The sequence below is a fragment of the Triticum urartu genome, chromosome 7A (assembly GCF_056163025.1).
Source record: "Triticum urartu cultivar PI428250 chromosome 7A, HENAU_Tu73, whole genome shotgun sequence".
Lineage (NCBI taxonomy): Eukaryota > Viridiplantae > Streptophyta > Magnoliopsida > Poales > Poaceae > Triticum > Triticum urartu.
In genome coordinates this window covers 602042267-602048571 of record NC_141879.1, presented here as the reverse complement: position 1 = coordinate 602048571, position 6305 = coordinate 602042267, and positions in this window count along the sequence as shown.

The following is a 6305-nucleotide window of genomic DNA, read 5'->3' as shown; positions in this document are numbered from 1 at the left end:
TCCCCCAAAGACGAGGAGGAAGATGAAGATGTTCCCCCTCCAGTCAGGGGAGACAAGAAAAGGAAGGACGCACCTACTGGGGGGGGGGGGGCGAAGGGTCCAAGAAGGGAAGGACTCTCCTTCCGGACTACTCCACCACCACCGCCGAAGGCGAAGACGAGTGGCTGCTCAGGGCTAAGCCCCTGGCGAAGTCGTAAGGATTCGGATACCAGAGTAACTCATAGCATTCCTTTGTTGCACTGCTTCTCCTAATGCCGAATTATGATTATGCAGACCGCCACGAGCCCGTATCGACGTATCGTTGGACGGCTCCCTGGGCTCGTCGTATATGGATAGCGATCCACTTCTGACCGCCACCTCCCCTTGCCCTACGGACAACGCCGAGGTATTGTCTCAAGAGGCACCGGGTCGAGGGGAGACAGTCCCGGAGGCACCTCAAGGCGACCTTCCGGACTCCGGGAGCAGAGGGAGCAAGGCTCCCGAGGGCTCCGAGTTCGGCCCTCAGCCAAACACCACGCCGGAACCTCCAATGGTTTCGGACTCAGGCAGGCGGCCTCCTTCCAAAACGGGCAAGACGCCTATGCCGGTGACCTCTGTCCATCCAGAGGCACCGGACAATCTGCTGGGAGCGCTTCGCAGCGCTTCCATCGACGAAGAGCACCGCACTATTATGAGTGCGGTGGTCCAGAAGGTTTAGTCCGCCAAGAGCGGATTGACTGAAGCCTGTGCCAGCCTTCTAACAGGCTTTGAGGTAAGTGTTTGAAATATAGGAAAAATATTACCGCATAGACAATAGCCCCTGATGCTCTGCTCGGTGTTCAAAAAGAAAATCCGAATAGAGGATCAAACAATATCGCAGGAGTCTAACACAAGTATGTCTATATGCGTATGCAGGCTTCGCTGCTGGCCACTGCCGCACAGACTGCGGAGGTTGCCGCATTGAAGCAGGACCTCGAGGGGTCCAAGAAAGAGCTCGGCCCTGCCAAGAGGCAGCTCGAGGAGAACAAGGGTAAGTAATACCCTGTCTATAGATATGTATATATATATAAAAGAAGACGCGATTGCAGAATGATAGGATCATCGTGAATTTGCCAGGGGCCACGACCGAGGTGGCGACCCTGAAGCAAGCGCTATCCGAGGCCGAAAACAAAGCGGCCAAGGAGCGCACCGAGCAGGAAAGGCATGAGGCACGAGTGGGCGAGGTGCAACAAGAGCTCCAAGCTCTCGTGACGAAGCATGAGGCGTTGGAGCTTGACTTGAAGACGCGAGCGTCTGAGCTTGCCGCGGCTCTCGAGAGCGCAAAGAGTGCCAAGGACGAAGCCCAAAAGTCCCTCCAGGAGATTGATGCGGTGAAGAAGATAGCGGCGGGTAAGGCATTCTATATGCAAAGCAAGCATGTGAAAGTAAATTACTTGTTGCTTACCCGAATCCGGAGCTCTCCAGGAGCATTCGCAGATTTGTCCTGCAGCGTGTCGGATGCCGCAACGTTTTACCAGACCGAGGAGGGAAGCTCATCGGAGAAGTTGTTCTAGGCCCAATATACTGGGACCGAACACCCGGTGCCTATGAGCGACCAGCTAAAGCAGCTGGTCGAGCTACACAAGGCGGCCGAACAGGCCATGAAGGGCTTTATAGTCTGGCTGTGGCCTGGCGACGCCCTTCCGAACAGCTACTTTGGCCTGGTGAGGCGGCTTGTGGATGCCTGCCCACGGCTAGAAGTCTTCGAGCGGTCCGTCTGCATCGAAGGTGCACGTCGGGCTTTCGCCCGTGTGAAGGTGCAATGGGCCAAGCTAGACGCCGTGAAGCTGATCAAGGAAGGGCCGCCACAGGGCAAGGAGCATCGCCACCCCGAGATGTACTATGAGGGTGTCCTGATGGGTGCCCGTCTCGTAGCGGACGAGTGTGCAAAATATGTAATATTTGAATGAACTTGCTCGTGTAATCCTGTATTATGAAAACTTGTTCATATGCGCTATGCAATGCTTGTTTGAATTTAAAATATTACCTTTTGTTCGGCTGTTTATCAAATCTGAGAGATGGCTAGTCGTCGGCTTCTGCCCCCATGCCACGAGTGCTGGGGTGTTCGAGATAAACCTGAGCACTCTTGTTCCCATTTTTGGGTCCTTCGAGGGAGGTGCTCAGCACAACGAACAAGGCAATCAGACTATAATTCGTTATCACTCTCACTTAGCCATAGAATTCTATAATTTTAAATTTCGGCGAAGCCCCTAGTATTCGGAAGGCCGAATCTGGGGCGCGATACACACCTTAAGCCGGACAGGGCCGACTCCTCGCTCTAAGCGGCATAAGTCTTTAAGGACTCGAAAACCTCTCGAACAGCGACCAGTCTCTTGCCTTATCATGACAGTCAGTTTTAGCTTTCTCTACTGAGGTGCTTAGCCCAGCTGAACCGGGGCACAATCGCAGTAGTTCTCCCAGTGCTACCTTAGCCGATATATAGGAACGTAAGGTACCAAAACATGGGAGCCGGGCAAACCCAACTATTGACCAAAGACATGATTCGGAGCTGATGCATATAATGCTATAAGTTCGGGGTGCCGCACTTGTGAAAGTGTTCAGACTTCTCACACCATATTATGGGGTACTCAAGCCCCTGGTGTATTGGCCGTACCAGAGTGTACGAGTGCTGGATGTCATGAATGAACATATATATGTGAAAAAAAGGAAGAATGCAATAATAGTCTTAATGCTATGCATTGTTTATTCAAAAGGTGCGTTAAAGCAGAATGATACATGCAGTGCAATAAGCAAAAAGTAGGACTATGTCCCCTCCAAGGGCGAGCTGAAGAATAGTATTAAGGCAAGTATTACACTCGTTATCGTAATCCACCTGGGAGATCCGTGGTGTGATGTAGCTTTCTGCCTCCTTGGTTGCTGCATCATGTGTTTGGCAATCATGCTGCCGGACACGGTTTCCAGAAATTAATGTCCTGAAAGAGAGAAAAATAACAAAGCGGGAAGCCCCTAGTGCGGTTTAAGCCGCGTCTTGGGGCATGCCGTAGTCGTGCCCCCTCCCTACCTGTGCCCATGGTATTTTTAATGCGTAATTATGTATGCATGGCGCGAGTTTCACCGTTTGGCTTGTGCCGGGGTGGGGGCCGCATTGCTATGCGAGCTCAGAACGTGCCAGGCGGTCCTGTTGCCGATTACTCCTGGCGCGCTTGAAGGTGTTCGGGTCCTTAAACGCCGAACTAGTGGACTGCCTTAAGAGGCTGCTTTGTGCTTCCGCTGCGAGGGCCGCAGTGTGCTCCTCCGTTCGGAGAGAGCGCTCTCTGTTTCCATTAACTGTAATGACCCCCTGAGGTCCTGGCATCTTGAGCTTGAGGTATGCATAATGCGGTACCACATTGAATCTCGCAAATGCGGTTCGCCCGAGCAGTGCATGATAACCACTGCGGAATGGGACTATATCAAAGATTAACTCTTCGCTTAGGAAGTTATCTGGGGATCCGAAGACCACTTCCAGTGTGACTGAGCCTCTGCAATGGGCCTCTACACCTGGTATGATGCCTTTAAAGGTCGTTTTTGTGGGTTTGATCCTTGAGGGTTCTATACCCATTTTGCGCACCGTGTCCTGGTAAAGCAGGTTCAGGCTGCTGCCTCCATCCGTAAGGACTCGAGTGAGGTGAAATTAGTCAATAATTGGGTCTAAGACCAGTGTGGCGAATCCGCCATGAAGGATACTAGTGGGGTGGTCCCTGCGATCGAAGGTGATCGGACAGGAGGACCATGGGTTGAACTTTGGGGCGACTAGCTCTAACGCATATACGTCCCTGAGCACACGCTTCCGCTCCCTCTTGGGGATGTGGGTTGCGTATATCATATTCACCGCCCGCACTTGTGGGGGGAACCTCTTCTGTCCTCCGGTATTCGGCTGCCAGGGCTCCTCCTCGTCATCGCTATGTGGCCCCTTATCTTTGTTTTCGGTAATTAACTTGCCGGCCTGCTTGAACACCCAACAATCCCTATTGGTGTGGTTGGCTGGCTTGTCGGGGGTGCCATGTATTTGACACGAGCTATCGAGTATACGGTCCAAACTGGACGGGCCCGGAGTGCTTCTTTTGAATGGCTTTTTCCGCTGACCGGGTTTAGAGCCTCTGAATCCGGCATTGACGGCCGTATCCTTAGTATTATCGCTGTTAATGCGGCGCTTATGTTTGTTGCGACATGACCTGCTATTGCCGTCCTTAGTATCCGAAGTACCATTATTCTTTGATATGTTATTGCTGCGAGCCAGCTAGCTGTCTTCTCCCGCACAAAAGCGGGTCATGAGTGTCGTGAGGGCTGCCATAGATTTTGGCTTTTCCTGACCAAGGTGCCGGGCTAGCCACTCGTCGCGGATGTTGTGCTTGAAAGCTGCTAGAGCCTCTTCATCCGGACAGTCGACGATTTGATTTTTCCTTGTTAGGAACCGTGTCCAGAATTGCCTGGCCGATTCCTCTAGCTGCTGAATTATGTGGCTCAAGTCATCGGCATCTGGTGGTTGCACATAAGTGCCCTGAAAGTTGTCGAGGAATGCGGCTTCCAGATCTTCCCAACAGCCAATGGACTCTGCTAGCAAGCTGTTGAGCCAATGCCGATCTGGTCCTTTAAGTTTGAGTAGGAGGTATTTAATGGCGTGTAGATCATCATTGTGTGCCATGTGGATATGCAGGAGGAAATCCTCGATCCATACCGCAGGATCTGTTGTGCCATCGTATGATTCTATATTTACGGGTTTGAAACCCTCTGGGATTTGATGATCCATTACTTCGTCTATGAAGCATAAGGGGTGTGCGGCGCCTCTGTACTGGGCTATATCGCGACGTAGCTCCAATGAGTCTTGCCCGCTGTGTGCGGCCCAACCGGATTTACTTTTACTGTATCTGGCGTGACGTTTGTCGTCTCGTGTAGTGGCGCACCCTCGTGATCCGTAGATCGATCTTGCATGTTTTGCTTTGTCCTCCAATACGTCTTGTAGGTCTGGCGTATTTCCCCATGCCTTTTTATTTGAATGGCTTCGGGGTGCGGGCTGAGCTTTTGGCTGGAATGCCTCTCTGTCGCGGCCACGGGGTGGCCGATCAGCCGCATCATAAGCTTTTTCCTCCAGTCGGGGTAGCAACCTGCATTTTGGGTAACTCTTGGAGGGGCATTCGAGTTTATATTCCTCGGCCGCCAGGACTTCAGTCCATCTATCAGCTAGCAGATCTTGATCAGCTTGAAGCTGCTGCTACTTTTTCTTAAGGCTATTTGCCGTGGCTATAAGCTGGCGCTTGAAGCGCTCTTGTTCGACGGGATCCTCTGGCACGAAAAATTCGTCATCGTCGAGGCTTGCCTCGTCTTCGGAGGGGGGCATGTAATTATCATCCTCCGCCTCTCCATTTGCTGCTCTCTCTGGAGGGCTGGCCTCTCCACCCTCCTGTCCTAGATCGTGCTGGAGGGGATTGTTGCCATCTTCGGCACTATCCGGAGTGTTATTATCTCCTATGCAGGTATCACCACTTTTTCTTTGGCGGGACTTAGAGCGGCGCCGCTGACGTCGGCGCTTGGGTTGCTTCTTGGAGGGGTCATCCTCTGCTGTCTCGTCGCCATTGCCTTCTTTGGGTGTGTCCACCATGTATATATTGTATGATGAGGTGGCTGTCCAGTGCCCTGTGGGCAGTGGTTCCTCTTCGTCTCCCGCATCGTCGTCCATACCGTCGATGTCTTCGGAGTCGAAGTCGAGCATGTCGGTTAAGTCGCCGACAGTGGCTACTAAGTGGGTGGTGGGTGGGCAGTGAATTTCTTCGTCATCCACATCCCAATCCTGCTGGACATAGTTCGACCAGGATCCTCCTGACAAGGAGAGAGACCTTAATGGGTTCAGTATGTCGCCAAAGGGCGAGTGCTGAAAAATATCCACGGAGGTAAACTCCATGATTGGTGCCCAATCGGATTCGCTAGGAACGGGCGTAGGCGGTTCGGAGTCCGTGGCCGGAGAAGGATCCAGTAGTCTGACAACACGGCTCTCGTGCAGGGTAAGGTCGATGTTCGGCTCGATCGCTGCTGAGGGTAAGGCCTCCGTGGCAGGGTCCATCCACCCGTCCATTGACGGCGCAACGGGCTCTGAATTGAGGGTCGGAGCGGCTGCCGGTGCGATCTCCTGAACACTGTCTGATGGTAGAGCTAAATCGTACTCATTGTGACCGCGTGACGCACAAGGCAGAGGCTCGAATCTGTCGAATATCAAGTCTCCGCGGATATCGGCCGTGTAGTTTAAGCTTCCAAACTTGACCTGGTGGCCAGGGGCGTAACTTTCGATCTGC